This window comes from Schistocerca americana, chromosome 4, assembly GCF_021461395.2.
Source record: "Schistocerca americana isolate TAMUIC-IGC-003095 chromosome 4, iqSchAmer2.1, whole genome shotgun sequence".
In the NCBI taxonomy this organism is placed as follows: domain Eukaryota; kingdom Metazoa; phylum Arthropoda; class Insecta; order Orthoptera; family Acrididae; genus Schistocerca; species Schistocerca americana.
The window spans coordinates 369,663,202-369,681,359 of NC_060122.1; positions in this window are offsets into that span (position 1 = coordinate 369,663,202).

The window sequence follows — 18,158 nt, forward strand, 5'->3', positions numbered from 1 at the left end:
CCTGGTGCCTTAGTGCATGAAATACATGCTAATCTTAATATCTAAAACAGTTGAACAGAAAATATCAATCAGAGGTGCCAAGTTGCTTTCCTACTTACATAAAGCTGATCTTAGTGGCTACAAAATGTTACAGACAACAGTTTGGGGCTCAAAGTGGCCAAGTTTTACAAAGATATAACTGCTGACCTTAATAACAAAAAAGTGACAAAATCTTCTTTGAGGCACACAGTGTCCTGGTTTTACATTAAATAAATTCTGATTGCCAATGCGACAGAAAACAATTTTCTGGCTCAAGGTGGCCTAGTTTTACACAGCATAAATATCAATGCTTAGAAAGTATCATAAAATTTCTTTTACCTATAACTTTATATGGCACTCAGAGGCCTATGCATAATTCATAATAAGAATATGTAAGTCGAGATGGCCTTTACAAGAGCAGATGCATAAACAGCAGTATTATATAAAAGTACTGCTCTGTATGGCCTGTATGAGTACATATTAGACAAATAGAATCATAGAATCAAAGAATGGTACCATGTGAGTAAAGACACAATATTTATTGGTTGTGTAACACCTTTGGGGAGTCATAAAACTATGTATGAAATGACCTATATCTCTAACAATGTGCATATTTACAGGAAAGGATATGGAAATGCTTGGTAAGGGCAGTGCACTTTATCTGTAAAGAAAATGATAACAGTCAATCGTCATTCGTCTTGAGTCAAGAACCACTGTGACCAAAGTAAAGAAAAAATGTGGTTACAGTATAAGTAAGCAAAAAGACAGGGGTACAAGATGCAGTATACCTTAGTGACTAGATAAATGTAACATATTCCAAGAAATCAAGAGTTAAATATACGAAGATGAGGGTGAATGGCAGAAATAGTGGAACCTGTAAATGTGATTATTAATCTCGAAACAAAAAAAGGTAGTCATGCATGCTAACATACGAAGGCAGTATCATAACCAATCTCATAAGTAATGGTGAACAAAAATTTTTTAGGTGTAAAGCTTCTGTGACAGTTTCCCACAATCACCTCCAATTATGTGGCACAAGGTAAGATAGATTTTTTTAGAAAGGACACAACATACACAAAATATATGTTAACATCACAGAATAACATTATAGAAAAATCATAAATATCAATATAATCCTCATTACTGGAGTGCAGCTCATGGCGTTAACACTCATTGCACATCAACATTCCATCATTACTCAAAAAAATTATTGCAGCTCAGAGCATGAACACTTATCTAACAATACTCTTATACCTAACACAACATGCAGAGAAAAAATATTCTTAATCTAAATCTTTATAGGCAGTCTGTCTAATTTACCTAGTACACTAACAGGAAAATGTTTATAAAGACCTCCCAGGAAACAGGGTGAGAAGTGTCAATGGTGTTTAATTCCATATAAGCTGCTTATGTCGTGCTTTCTATGTACTGCATTTCCTGCACTCTCATGTGCTCTATTTACGAGCATGATGTCTCGTTTTAATACAATGACACTTGGTACATTGCTTCTCCAAAATTACAATATGGATGAGTACGTGTTACGGACATGAGTTACAGGGTACATTGCTTTCTTAAATCTACATAGGTGAAAGCCGGTAAACTAGTGACATCATCAAGTACAAGAGATATAGCAAATTAGAGCACAAGACTGGGCATAAATGAAACATGACAACATTATAAAGTACAGGGAATGACTAATCTAACAAAAATGTAATAATAATTCATCAGGCAATAACATAAATGTAAGTAATAGTACTATCTTGCCTAGGGTGTGCAATAATGGCAAAGTGGAGTAGCATAGCATCATTAAAATAGCACATTTCATAGTATCAGTAGAGACAAATAGCATCAGAAATAAACGAACATAAGATATAGAGGCTATATACAAAAAGAACACAAATTCTTATTATATACACTGTTTGAGTTACAGTTTGCAGTGGTCAGACCACCCAAGAAATGTGATCTGCTGGACTCACGTCAAAATAAATGTTGTCTCTTTCAGTTGTTGCTTTCATGCACACCCGTATGAAAACAGAAAAATGTGCAAGGCCGATACTTATGGTAAGAGAACAGATCTGCAAGATTCTCCCTACCTGGCTCGTCGCCACCTAACAAAATGCTGAATAATCAAGGAATCGTGAAGACAAGATACCAACAGAATTTGTAAAAGCATGGAAAATGCATCAGGTAAAAAGATCTGTGTTGCATCATATTATTATGTACACTCATATGTAAATCAGAATAAGCACATATAAAAGCTGGCAATATAAATACGTACATCTGTAAAAAAAGTTCGGTAGTTAGCAGAGTCCCTGGAAAATAGGAACAAAGATTTATACAAAGCTAGAAGGTGAAAAAATAAATACTTGTGGTGTGTGATCAACAAAATTCTATCTAGCTACGTGAAATAAAATAAAGGAGAAATTACTGTGCTTGGCGTTGCTGATGTAATGACTGCCTCACGATATACTCGTTCAATGTGAACCACATTGGGGTGGAGAATATTACGTATCCTAAAAGGTCCAGAATATAAAAGTTTTCCTCTGTTGGATAGGTAGTGAGTGTGTACCAACACACTCTGGCCTATGCGAAATTCCTGGAGATTACTCACTTGTTTTTGTTGACATTTGCGGCTTTGTGCTGCCCGCTTCATATTGTTAAGTGTTATGTCTATAATTTCATCGTGACGTAGTCTTCTTGTAGAGGGAAAACAAACAATTTCACGAATTTTGCTAGGTGGATTTATATTTCTCAACACAAGATGAGGTGAAAGCTTGATACAGTCGTTTGGTTTAGAATTGATGACGTCCTGAAAATCTGAAATGTGCTTGTCCCAATCAATATGTTTTTTGTGACAATGAATACGACAAAGTTTTCCAATCTCTTTCATGATGAGCTCTGAAGGGTTGGAAGAAGCATGGTTTCTGGAGATAAAAATGGGTGTAATATTTCTCGCTTGCAATGTGCGTTTTCATATTACTGATTGAAATTGCGGTCCATTGTCGGAGATTACCTTATGAACATGTCCAACAGGAGCAAAATAATGTTTAGTAAAAGCTTTAGAAACAGTTGTAGCAGTGGCTTTTCATAACGAAGTGAAAGATACAAATTTCGAAGTTAGTTCTACAGCAACGAAAATGTGACAGAAACCTTCATTAGTTTGTGGAATACGCTTTTCCATGTTTGTGAAATAACAGTTATGACGTTGTACTAAAAATCATTTGTGAGCACCATAATGGGCGTAACTCAAGTGTGTATACCAGATTAATTTATTGACTAGTTCTTCAAGTATGCAGAGAGTCCAATTATCGCTGCCAGGGCGAGCGTGGCGAAACAAAATATTATTGTGCACGGTGTACTAATTTCTGATCGTTGCCTGGCTCTTGTCACGCCACAGAAGTTTGGTTTCTCTCCAGACGTCGTCTTTGCTCTGCTCTCTGGCGATGTCTTTTAACGATGCTGAAATAAAATTTTCGAAAGCTACCTGTTTAATATAGAGAAGGTTGAAAATAGACAGAAATTAGTGGCGATTTCTTGCTGGTTACTGCACAATGAGCGAGAAAGGGCATTTGCTACAGCATTCTGGGTTCATGCGATGTGTCCAATCGTAAAATCAAATTCCTGTAAATAAAGTTTCCAACGACTGAGTCAGTCATGTGTGAATTTAGCTGATAAAACAAATTGAATAGCTCTGTGATCTGTGTATACTGTTGTGTGTCTTCCATATAGAAAGTGACGAAATTTAGTGAAAGCCGAAACAACACATAATTTTTCGAGTTCGGTTATAGAATAATTTCCTTCAGCCGATATGAGGATGTGACCAGCAAACGCGATGTTCTTTTTAACATTTGTACCATTTTCCTCTTTTTCTTGTAATACATGGACACCAAGAGCAGTTTTGGAGCTGTCTGTAGCAATCGAACAATTCTTTGGCGGGTCAGGATGTGATAGAAGGGTGGCGTTAAGTAAGGTACACATCTAGGGGTATCTAGTGCAGAGTGGTGTACGAAACAGCGAAAAAAAAAATGATCAAACCGAGGAAGCTGCGAAGTTGATTTTTGGTAGACGGAATTGTAATGTCACGGACGGCTTGTAGTTTGTCGGGATCGGGCGTAATACCGTCACCCGAAATTACGTGACCTATAAATTTATTGAAAGTCTTGCCAAAATGAGATTTACTGAGGTTCGCGGTAATACCGTCTGTAAGAAAAGTTTGCAACAGCATGCGAACAACAGAATTATGTTCCGACCAAGATCGTTCAGCAATTAGAATGTCGCCAATGTTAAGTGGTGACCCTGTCCTTTAATTCATTTGGAAGAACAGTATTCATCGCACGGATGAAAGCAGCGGACCTAATTGTTAAACCAAAAGGCAATTTACAAAATTGATGGCAGTTAGCGAAACAAAGGAAAGATGTGTATTTTCTGCAATTAGGATGCAGTTGGATTTTCCAGAATCCAAATTTTAGGTCCAGAGTAGAATAGATTGATGTTCCATGAAATTTTTGTAAGAGCTCTTCCAGCGTTTGCGAACGATCGGGTTCAGTAGCGATGATTCCGTTGATCTGACGTGAATCCAACACAAGACGAAGTGAGCCATCTTTCTTTTTAACAACGTGTAGAGTGTTAATACATTGACTAATGGCTGATTCAATGGTACCTTGGTCTAACATAGTCTTAAGTTCTTGCTTCACGTGATCTCTGTAGACAAACGGAAAGGAATAATGTTTTGCCTTGAATGTATTATGCGGTTTTGCTTGAAATTCGTAAACAAAACAGTACATAGTTCCTGGTACATTGTTAAATTCTTCAGAGTGCTGTAAAAGAATATCCTGCAACTGTTGGAGTTCTTCGTCGTTCGAAGCTTTACATTCAATAACCTTACTGTTGATCGTCTGCACAATGTCATAATCTACTTCCTCAGTCATATTGTTACTTTGGAAATACGTGTCTCTAAAGAGTGTTGTATGCCAATTAGTATTTTTAGATGCTGAAATGACCTCTACTCTGTTAATGTCTTGCTCCTCAGCTGACAAAGTATTCTGAAAAGTGACAGTTGTTGCGTATCGGATTTCAGTATAAGCAATGACTTCTTAAAGTTGATAACAGCGTCATGTTCGACAAGGAAATCCATACCAAGGATGACGTCGGTTGTTAAGAGAGGAACGATCCAGAAATTACCGTGATATGTGTGATCAGCAAGTATAAACGATAGGTGGGTTTGCAGAGTCACATCTACTCCATTGTTAGAGATTGCGCCTCGAACTTTCATTTTACTGAGTGGAAAAGTGGGACAGGTACTGTCGGCGTTACATGTTTGAAATGGTGTTTCGTTTATCACTGTTACTGGTGAACCAGAGTCTATCACTGCAGAAAAGAAATGCAAACCAATTTTAATTTCAACAACCGGATAAAAAATATTCTTTGGGATTGGTGTCTCTCTTGTAGTAATGTGTCCCTAATATCGTCGAAGGTTATGACGTTTTGCTGAACACTATTATGAGTAGAAGAATCGCATTGCACGTTTTCCAATGGAACATTGTCGGTAGATTTTAGTCATGCATTACTAGTGGACTGATTAGTGGCAGAAGATCGCTGTGATGGTTGAGTTATATGTACTGTACCGGTGTTTTGGTCTGCAGAATACCGCGGTGGATGGAAACGAACATTAGGTTCATTAAGAATAAGCTGAGACTGCTGGGGCTGATTGTGATGAAAGTTGCTGTTGCCAAAATTACGCTTGAATTGGTGATTATTCCCTTCATGCTTGTGGTGAAAATTTCTTTGCTGTTGATACTTTCGATGTGACTGTGACCATTGGTTTTTGTGGGTTGCGGTTGCGTAAAATTTCTGGACTGGGCTGTAGTGGTGAAGCTGGGCGGTGGCACATTGTCCTTCGGTTGGGCTTTTCGACTATATTGTTGTTGGATAGTTCCAAATGTATGATGAGATAAAAGATATTATTCAGATAGTGAAAGGAGACGAAAATTTAATAGTCATGGGTGACTGGAATTCGATAGTAGGAAAAGGAAGAGAAGGAAATGTAGTAGTTGAATATGGAATGGGGTTAAGGAATGAAAGAGGAAGCCGCCTGGTAGAATTTTTCACGGAGCATAACTTAATCATAGCTAACACTTCGTTCAAGAATCATAAAAGAAGGTTGTATACATGGAAGAAGCCTGGAGATACTGGAAGATGTCAGATTATATAATGGTAAGACGGAGATTTAGGAACCAGGTTTTAAATTGTAAGACATTTCCAGGGGCATATTTGGACTCTGACCCCAATCTATTGGTTATGAACTGTAGATTAAAACTGAAGAAACTGCAAAAAGGTGGGAATTTAAGGAGATGGGACCTGGATAAACTGAAAGAACCAGAGGTTGTACAGAGTTTCAGGGAGAGCATTAGCGAACGATTAACAAGAATGGGGAAAAGAAATACAGTAGAAGAAGGATGGGTAGCTTTGAGAGATGAAACAGTGAAAGCAGCAGAGGATCGAGTAGGTAAAAAGACGAGGGCTAATAGAAATCCTTGGGTAACAGAAGAAATATTGAATTTAATTGAGGAATGGAGAAAATACAAAAATGCAGTAAATGAAGCAGGCAAAAAGGAATACAAACGTCTCAAATATGAGATCGACAGGAAGTGCAAAATGGCTAAGCAGCGTTGGCTAGAGGACAAATGTAAGGATGTAGAAGAATGTATCACTGCCTACAGGAAAATTAAAGAGACCTTCGGAGAAAAAAGAACCACTTGCATCAATATCAAGAGCTCAGATGGAAACCCAGTTCTAAGGAAAGAAGGGAAAGCAGAAAGGTGGGAGGAGTATATAGAGGGACTATACAAGAGCGATGTTCTTGAGGACAATATTATGGAAATAGAAGATGAAATGGGAGATATGACACTGCGTGAAGAGTTTCACAGAGCACTGAAAGACGTAAGTCGAAACAGGGCCCTGGGAGTAGACAACATTCCATTAATACTACTGATAGCCTTGGAGAGCCAGCCATGACAAAACTCTACGATCTGGTGAGCAAGATGTATGAGACAGGCGAAATACCCTCAGACTTCAAGAAGCATATAATAATTCCAATCCCAAACAAAGCAGGTGCTGACAGATGTGAAAATTACCGAACTGTCAGTTTAATAAACCACGGCTGCAAAATACTAAGACGAATTCTTTACAGACGAATGGAAAAACTGGTAGAAGCCGACCTTGTGGAAGAACAGTTTGGATTCCGTAGAAATGTTGGAACACGTGAGGCAATACTGACCCTACGACATATCTTAGAGAATAGATTAAGGGAAGGCAAACCTACGTTTATAGCATTTGTAGACTTAGAGAAAGCTTTTGGCAGTGTTGATTGGAATACTCTCTTTCAAATTCTAGAGGTGGCAGGGGTAAAATACAGGGAGCGAAAGGCCATTTACAATTTGTACAGAAACCAGATGGCAGTTATAAGAGCCGAGGGACATGAAAGGGAAGCAGTGGTTGGGAAGGGAGTGAGACAGGGTTGTAGCCTATTCCCGTTATTATTTGATTTGTATATTGAGCAAGCAGTAAAGGAAACAAAAGAAAAATTCGGAGTAGGTATTAAAATCCATGGAGAAGTAATAAAAACTTTGAGATTCGCCGATGACATTGTAATTCTGTCAGAGACAGCGAAGAACCTGGAAGAGCAGCTGAACGGAATGGACAGTGTCTTGAAAGGGGGATATAAGATGAACGTCAACAAAAGCAAAACGAGGATAATAGAATGTAGTCGAATTAAATCGGGTGGTGCTACAGGAATTAGATTAGGAAATGAGACGCTTAGAGTAGTAAATGAGTTTTGCTATCTGGCGAGCAAAATAACTCATGATGGTCGAAGTAGAGAGGATATCAAATGTATACTGGCCATGGCAAGGAAAGTGGTTCTGAAGAAGAGCTATTTGTTAACATCGAGTATAGATTTAAGTGTCGGGAAGTCGTTCCTGGAAGTATTTGTAGCCATGTATGGAAGTGAAACGTGGACGATAAATAGTTTAGACAAGAAGAGAATAGAAGCTTTCGAAATGTGGTGCTACGGAAGATGGCTGAAGATTTCATGGGTAGATCACATAACTAATGAGGAGGTATTGAATGGAATTGGAGAGAAGAGAAATTTGTGGCACAACTTGACTAGAAGACGGGATCGGTTAGTAGGACATATTCTGCGGCGTCAAGGGATCACCAATTTAGTATTGGAGAGCAGCGTGGAGGGTAAAAATCGTAGAGGGAGACCAAGAGATGAAGACACTAAACAGATTCAGAAGGATGTAGGTTGCAGTAGGCACTGGCAGATGAAGAAGCTTGCACAGGATAGGGTAGCATGGAGAGCTGCATCAAACCAGTCTCAGGACTGAAGAGCACAACAACAACAACAACAACAACAACATTTCCAAGCTGCTGCGGCTGCGGCAAGAATTGCGGCAGGAAACTGTGATTGTTGGTGTCGAAACTCTGATATAGTTGCTGCTGCTGAATACACTGGTTATCAGAATGTTTTCTCTTGTTAGCATGTCCATGAAAATCGTTACCGGTACCAAATCTTTTATTTCTTTTGCTATGGAATGGACAAGATTGCTCGTTGTAAAAGTTCTTATTGACCAAAGAGTAGTCCGATTGTTGAATTTCTAATTAGTCCCTGAAAACTGAAATGCTTTCCTTTTGCTGTCCGGTGAGAAGGGAAACTCGTAATGATCGCGGATGTTTTGAGATACTATGCGGTTCGGTCAGGTACTGGTTTTGTTGAACCATATATTCAAAAAACTGGGTGATAGTTTGAAAACTGGAGTGTTCAAAATTGGGTAAACCAATTAGCTTTTTCTTTAATGTCTCGTTGAATCGTTTCCGACCAATACACAGCATTTTGATAGTCTTAGACGGAGTGACGTTGCCTTGCTATGGGTCTCATATGCATTGAAGGTTGTCCCTCTCAAAAGCTACAGATAAATGCGAGCCTGTGTGTCACTGGCCAGTTCGGTGGCAGCAAAAATGAAAATTGCTGCACCCAATCAAGGGGATGCAGATCTGTGCGGTTATTTCTAAGTACCTCGATTTTTTTTACAGATAGGAAATGATTATAGTCGAATCCCTCGTGTTGTAGATTTTGAGAGGGTTCGGCGGCGTTAAAAAAACTGATTGTCAGATGACCGGCTTGAATAAAAGTTAAGCACTCTTCGTAGTCTGCTCGTATGACTGTGAGGCTGAAAAGTAGGTGACTATTGCTGTGGCACGTTTGTTTGAAACTGATAACGTGGAGAAAATTTTCTGACAAAGTCTGCTTCCTGATGTAAACTGTTAACTTTCGTATGTAGCGAACTGTTACGTGCAACAAGCTGGTTTAATCTTTGCTGCATGTACTGATATTCTTGAGATTCTGTGAACGGAATGGGAGCTGTGGCGTCTGATCTACTTTCGTTTCGATTTTCAAGTGTTTCTAATCTTGTCGATAGCTCATCACATCTTTCCGTGAGCGTAAGAATGTGCGTGGAATTGTTTGAATCCTAAGCGTCGACCTGCTTCTGTAGTTTGCGTCCAGTTTTGTTCATCTTTTTAAAATTTGCTTTATTGCATTAACGTCATCTCTCAAAGATCTGGTGCTGTCTGCGCACTGCCTGGCTAGCGCTTCAATTTTATCACAAAAACGTTTTTCACTGCCCTTAATATCTGTACCTACCTGTTTGAACAGGTTATCGGTCGTTTCTGTGCACGATATAAGCTCGTCACGTATCGTGGAAAATTGTTCGTTGAGCTAATCAGATTTAATGTTCTGTTTAACCATGAAGCATCGCTTCCGTATTCTTTTCAGTTGATTCGTCGGGTGTTACCTGTGATGTGTTATGTGGTGTGGAGACATCATTAACAAGCATAGACGTCTCGTTTGTAGCATTATCTGCACGATTACCGTTAATAAAATCTGACAGGTTTTTGGAGAACAGACTTACCACTACTGTCCACTATTGTTTCCTCTGACATACTGTTAGCAATCTGATTAATTGTGTGAAAAATAGGTAACTCACTGATCTCATTCGGTAAACAATCAAATTTTGAATTGTGCACATCAGCCATGTGCAGATCAGCGGCGTCTGCAATACCGGAATTTAGCGATTGATTACTAGTCAAATTACTGTGTGACATTATAGTGTCAGGAAACTGTACATTATTTTTGGAAACGGAACACTCGTTTCCTCTGGTACTTTGCAACTGTTGCACCGCAGAATAGTCACTATCATTCTCAACATTGCCAACATTGTTGTCAAATAACGTAGAATCGTCCATTTCGGCATCTTTAATTATGAGATTACGAGCCGGAAATTTGACAGTTTTGCGCGGCATCGTAAATGAAATACAGGGAACAAAGCCAAAGACAAAAATTATTGTAGGGGAGAGCGAGGCACGTTGAGACAAATTTTAGATATTAGTTTTTACATTTTTTGTTTTAATTGGGAAAATCATGATATTATACTTCAATTAGTTGTGCACTTTTCTGTGGTATTGACGCTTTGATTAACCACATATATCTCCCAAAATTAAAATATTTATTTAATGCTGCAAAGTGTATCAATGTTCCCCATATGGGGGCAAGTTGATACTAGCGAGAGGCAAGTTGATATAAATGTATAAATAATAAGCTAATTGACATTAAGGTAGCAAATAATCACTCAATAGATAATCGAAAACATTTATTAAGCAGAATATAGTACAAAGGTAACGTAAGACATATTATTAACTAATTTTAAACAAACAGATCATGAGATTGAGTCCATAACCTACTCAGAATCACTGATTACAAAGTCAGATGTACAGTGAATACAAATGTACATCTTACAGTCTTTACCAGATTCTATATGGGCCCATTCTTTTCAAGACATGCACTGTATCCAGTCCTGAGCAGGCTTGGATTCGGAAAATGGCTCCAAACATATGAGACACAAGGCGTCGTTCTCTTTCTCAGACTCCGATGCAACCTTCATTTTATTCTTTGGGATGCATTTCTTTTTTTACATCTTGTTCTTCTCCTTATTCTGACTCTCTATCACTTTAAAAAGCCTTTTTTTGGCGTTTTCTGACTTGGCTATCATTATAGCTTACTTTTCTTTGGCTTCCTCTTCCAGTCTCTCCTTTACTGGTGTGCTAGTAAGGATAGCGGATTTTAAAGGTTTCTTCCCTTTTTTGACATTTTTTCGCTCTCCAGATTTAGGGTAGGGGCTGATGTCTTGAGGGCTTCCAGTGAATACACCTAGAGAAACATCTTTACTTGTAGATGGAACTGCAGTTGTAGTCTCAGTTCGGTTCACTTTGGACTGTAGACCATCAGCGTTGCTTGTCCCAGCCTGAGAAGTCTTGACAGTGCTGTCTTGTGAAGTCATCTCTCTATACGTGACTGCGTTGGACAAGAAGTCATCATCAGTAAACACTTCTCTATTGTATGACGCGATTCCTGTTGCTTGAAATCCAGATATAATATTTGTAGGATTTATTGCTCTAGGTAGTGCCATCTTTACTATGCCAGGAATGTCGTAGATTGTTACAGTTTTCCCTGGATTGTTGATCATCCAGTCGTCGACTGAAGCGAAGTAAATTTTCTTGAAAGGACCATAAACTGACCTGTCAAGCGGTTGCAGGCGGTGGGAAGTGTGCGGGGGAAACGACAACATGACGATACCATTTTCTTTGCAGAAGTTGAGCACTTCAATAGATAAATATGATTCATGGTTATCCAAAACCAACAAGGATTGATTGCCCTTGGTAGATCTTACGTGGCCGTGAAAATGTTTAATGAACTTCAAAAACGATTCAGATGTGATCCATCCGGATGGGTAGGAAGTTCCAATACATCCTGGTGGTCCGTTAATGATGAAGTGATCCTTGAAGAATACTCTTGGAAGTACGAACATCGGAGGAACTGAGTTGCCGATGGCACTGACAGCCAATACCATAGTGACAGTCTGCCCCCTTCCCGCTGACGTAGCTTTCCCTACTTGGCGTACTCCTTTCTGAGCAACGATTTTGTTTGGTCTCTGAACTGTTTGCACACCGGCCTCGTCGACATTCCAAATATCCTTAGGTTCAAATTTCTATTTATCTAAAGTACTCTTCTAATTGTCAAAAAAAAGATCAACATTGGCTTTATTAAAACTGGTAGCGCGACTAAGGCTCGTAGCCTCAGGCTCCCTGATTGATAGTCTTTTCATAAATAAGCTAAACCAGTCCTTTGTAGCCATTTTATGGTTAATCCATGAATCAGGCAATGTAATGATATTCCTACTAGCTACAGCAAGTTCGTAAGCTAAAACATTGATGTTTTGTGGTGTAAGTCCGTAGTAGATTTTAGAAGAGTTGAGATTCTAATTGGTCTGGAAAAATTTGTCTTGCTTTGGCATACCCCATTGTTACCGTTTGACCTTGCTATTCATCTTTTTTTCTTTCAAATCTAAATAATGTCATTTTGTCGATCTCGAAGGCTACAGCTGCTTCCCGTAAAGACATGGTTTTGGTCTTGACTGCTTTATAGGCTTTTTCAAAGCTCTCATTCGGACTTTCCCTCGATCTGTCTTCCTGGTGTAATTCCGCACCATGTTTCTGTAAGAAAAGACAAAACTCTAATTTTTACAATATTGGGGTACATTGATACACTGTATCAATTTGCCCCAGCTACGCGTATCAACTTGCCCCATTGAATAAGTGTCTCTTAAGTCAAACTTAAGCCTCTAAAATATAAAGTCTAGAAAGATGAAACTATCATGAAATTCTTACCAAGAAACAGGCGTTTAACAGTGCCAACAGTGAACTTTCTGAAGAATATCCTCTTGCTGGTACGCCAACTCAAACACACTAGCCAACAATTACTTTCTACTCATGAAAACACAATTTAAACAATAAAAACGCGTAGAGTACTCTGTCGACAGCTGGACGCCGTGTGGCACTGTGTCGCGGTAAACAACAGCCTCTACTCACTCATGTCCGCCCTGCGCATGCGTATTAGCTCACAGTCCCATCTGTATCAACTTGCCCACGTATCAATTTGCCCCACTCTCCCCTAAAATGAAATCAATGGAAAACAAGGCAGAGCATAAAAATGCGGATGAACTGTGCAAAAAATTTTGTACAAGTTAGTAAATTAAGTTGCACCATGGAAATCTAATTACTTTTAATTACAATTATCGCTACAGAGCGGTTGAAATAACAGAAAATATATATCTGACTGCTTTAATATCAAAGAACTCACAAAGCGAACTACTTGTCAGGGCTGTCACAAAGTGTAACGCTCTTTAAAATATATATTTGTGTTATCCAAATTTATTTTGTGATGTGTTGTTGAGCAAATGGCGTGCTTAATCAGTTTTACTGTAATCCACAGAAAACTTACACAACTTAATCTGGAAAACCAGTCTGTAGCGCCCATAATGAAATCAATCCCTCTGAAATTTACTGTCTCGTGACCACCGAGTTCTACGATTAAGGGTTGCACCTCTTAGTACAGGGAAGGGGTTCTACAAAATCGATAAAGAGTTAAACACAGGATGCAGCAACTTGTTGGGCGGGTGTTCAGTTTACTTTCACTCATTAACCGAATGGCGAATATCCTACAATGGAGACCGCGTGAGGTGAGTATGTGCCTTCGCCAAGGTTTTGTAAAGACCTAAATGCCCACCCACCACAGAATTACGGAAATGATTAAAGCGGGAGGGAACTAACTCAATAGGGAGACAAATCCTTGGCTTATCGAATTCACCTACTTTTTTACACAAAGTTCAGTCCTTTAACAAATACTTAGGAACACACTGTCAAGACAACAATTGCCTTCCAGTGAGTCCTGTCTGACGTTAAGACTGCCAAACAATTGCGGTACTTCGGCTAACACACCACACACAATATCATGAGGGTCCCCAGTTTCACGTTCGGTTCCTGGATCCTCCTCTTCAAACGTGCGACTAAGCGCATCTTCCCACCTGGTTGTCGGAGCCTTTAATGTGGCATATCTTGAAACAGGAGGCTGATACGCAGACAGTCTATCTCGCAATCCTACCAATTTTCCTGCTTCTAGCCAAAACTCAACTCAAAGCTTGATTGTCGGTTTCTAAATTCTCTATGTTGAAGATAAAATTTCGAGAGCGAAAGAAAAGGTTAAGCACTCACACTCATACACCAAATATCTAAGTTAGGAACCCATCAGTCTCCTCCAGGCAAAAGCTAAAGGACGTCTTTCATCCAGACTCTCCTGGAGAAGAACCGCGGCGACCCTAGCCTTCGAAGCATCAGTCTGGACAATAAACCTCTTGACGAAATCAGGCGCAGCCAACACCGGAGGATTAGCGATAGGGATCTTCATAGCCTCACACGCACACTGCTAACTTTCCCTCCATACAAAGCTCTCTCCCTACCTGCGCAAATTATTAAGGGAAGCTGCAGATTGTGCAAAACTGGGAATAAATTTACGAAATTAACTAGCCATTCCAATAATCCTGACCAACACACTTATTACTACTAGATGGAGGAAATGTTTTCAGATCGATTGTTATTTCCTGGTCGATACTGATGCCATCACCTGAAACGAGGTGATCCAAACAATGAGATCTGGCGCCTGCCGCCTGGCGAGGGTGATCCATGACGGCTTCACTATTAACGAAGCAGAATGAAATCTGGACAACACCCGAACAAGCTTAGAAAGGTGGTCCTCGAACAAACGACCGTAAACAACAACATCATCAAAGTAGCTGCAAACACACGCAAATTTCAAATCCCGCAAGACACGATCCAATAAAGGAGAAAGAACAGGGGTTACAGTTGCCACCCCGAACGGCACTTTATTAAACTCATACAGATTCCAGTCCACGCAAAAGGCAGTGACATGCTTAGATTCTTCGGTCAAGGGAATCTGGTAGTAGGCTTGACTCAAGTCGAGCACAGTGAAGCAACAATCCCAAGAAAACCAAGCAAAACAGTTGTGGAGATCAGGCAAGGGGACTGATTCCTAAGTGACCTGCTTGCTTGAAACCCTGTAAATAAATACCGGCCTATAGTCCTGTCCCTGCGCCTTATGGACAAGGAATATTCGTGAAGCATATGATGAAGTGGAAGGACTAAATACCCGTTCCTGCAACATAACTGATCTTCTGCCTCAAAATTACCATATTATGCGACGAAAGACGATAAGGGGCCTGTGCAACTCGAACATCATCAACTAGACGAATATTATATTTAATCAAATATTATCATGATGAATCTTTGAACGATTTTTCACATTTGAATAAAACTTACTTTTCAGGAGTATTTTTTGCAATTAAAAAAAATGAAAAGGATTTTTCGGGGAAAAAAATGAACGCCGCTATTTAAAAAAGGCGTAGGAAATATATTTCACTTTTTTTACGTGGTTTGGCTAGGCATCGAAGTTTAAAAAGTGTTCCAGTGTACAAGACTGTTCTCTATTGTTCCTTCTCAGTATCGGAAAGTGAATATGTGATGAAAATCTCAATGGCTGTGCCTACTATGTACAAGATACTAGAATTATTCTCATTATGTTCCTCCTCAGTCGCATTATTCCGCACTAGAAGTGCAGATCAGCAATGATACTGCCAGAAACATAAAAAACAGTGGAATTTAACTCTTGCAACTATAGTGCCCATATGGCTAGATATCCATTAGTTAACTATGCACTCATCAAAACTTCTAGACATCAGTGGTCTGTACAGACATTGGTCACTCAACCAAATAAATAGGCATGAAATATCACAATTCACCAAATGAAAGCTAAGACTTCCGATCAGTAGTGGAACAAAGGGGTTGTGAGGACAAATAAATTTACATGTTGGCCGCTGCCCCCCCCCCTCTTTATGTCACACGCCCCCTCACCCCCTCTCGAAATGACAAGAAATTATTTTGGTGGGAAATAGTTCAATTGGACTATCTTCAATTGGGCTCCCTCCACTAATCTAACTCCCCACCGCTCCTCCACACTTTGACAGCAACCTCCCCCATCCACCCCCTCCCCCACTTGTGGATTAGTGGGAAAAGACTAAGTCTGTGCTGAGCTACAGGAGAGGAATGACGTAGTGTATTTATATATTTTGGTGATGTTATCCTGCTGGTGAAATGTCCTCCAAATTCTAGCACCTCCCACCCACACATTCTGCCACCCCACACCCGCCACTTTTTCCGATTATGCGTATCTATGTTCGTCTCGAAGTTTAAAGAGAGACTGCCCTAAGCAACAATACTGTCACTAAAGTGTGCTCAAAACTGTCCTACAACCAGCCACCACTTTCTGCCGCCCACCGCTTCCCAGTTTTCGAATTTAAGGTGCTGATTTGGAGATACTGTGAGAGAGAAAAAAATTTCAGTGTCCTACAGATACTGTAGTGCTCACCACTTTTCTGAACCCTTGAGTGAGCTTAGTTTATTTTCGCTGCTGGAGTTAGGGATGTTAAGGCACTTATTTTACTCACTTTCTGAAGCAATATTATACAATGGGAAACCCAACTGGTGGCTAAGCACACTTGGGGAAATGAAACTAATTACATATCTAAAAGTTGGTGGTGTATTTCAAAACCCACAGCAGATAGTAAAAAAAAAAAAAAAAAGACACACAGCAGATCTGATGTATAAGATTCTCACAGAATTCGAAACACTGTCTTGCAGGTGAGAAAAATGGCTGGAGTTGTCCATTTAATTTTCGATTTCCTGCAACTGTTGGTGTGCAGATGGTCTAAAGCCATGACAGGTGGGGGACAACATTCCACCTGTCCGAACCAGAGGAGACTGGTCTACCTGGACTTGTCTGTGAACACTTAAAGAATACGTGACCATCTGATGTCACTGAACTTTCTGTAGGTGCCTCGTCCTGCTCCCGTCTTGTTCAAAGCAGTCTGTAGAGACACCTATGCCCCAACAAAGAACGTCTTTTGACTCACTGATCACAGAACTTCAAGTGAATGGAGAATCCTGATTGGTTCGTACTGAATTCACTCACTGCAGCTGGTGTGGAAGCACTATCCAATACTTTCTGCAGATAGACAAATAACGAGAATTTCAGGGGAAAATTATTTTCGTACACATCGAAAAAAAGCATACTGCAATCATATTGCACTTACAGTTATGCCCTACAAAAGTGGTTTAAAGATCATGAAATACGGGAACCATGGTCAAAGACATTTAGTCAATTACATCGCTCTGCTACTGTCGGGGAAAGCTTGAATTTCTTGGCATGAAACCAATCTCCAACCAGCTGTATAACCACAAACGATTGTACCACCATACCATACCACCGTAGTAAACGCAGTTCATATCGTGCACCATACATAATTATCTCTTCTGCAGCATCCATATAGCTATCAACCTCCACACATTCATACGTACACCTCAAAGACACATTCCGTGGATCCAGAAAACAGAAGCATGTGCACCATATGGGGTATGGTAGCAGTGCTAGGCATCCCCCGCGAGGCTGAATGATCGTCTTCTGTAGCCAACAGTCACAAGGCACGTGTTGGCCTAGTAAGCGATTGGGGCGGCCTCTGCAGACATCGATCACTCTCCGAACTGGTGTACAAAGCGTGACTATTACTTTGGCTCAAAGGCGTCCACTAACGGTACTATTTCCGGTCGAGTCTGCTTACTGCCATGGTTTCTGCAACGAGTTGCGGACTTCTACAAACTCTGGGATTATGCGAATATTTTCTTTCTGTGATCTGTTAATTTGAAATGATTCGTCAATCGCGAATTAATAACAGGATCTCGAAGCTGATATCAACTGCAGTATCCGATTTTACAGCAAAAATGACGATATTTGTGACACCACTACGCTGAAATCATTGTGTTGCATACGAAAATTTCCAGAATTTCATGGGTTTTCAATGGTTTCCTGGAATATCATAGCATTTACGTTTCTGTTAGGTGAATAGCAGTCCAGATTAACCACCCGCCATATTGGATCTTCTCAAATACAGACTTAAAAATAGGAGAATAATAGCAACACAAGCGATTGCCAAGAGTGCCCAAGATCTTCTGAATATTAGTTCTGTATTCACCCGCCCAGAGGGCAACATCGCTAGGTCAACTGCACCCTAGTGGCCTTCCTGACTGGTTTGTGAGCCTCAGTGGCCGTTCGCGGATTA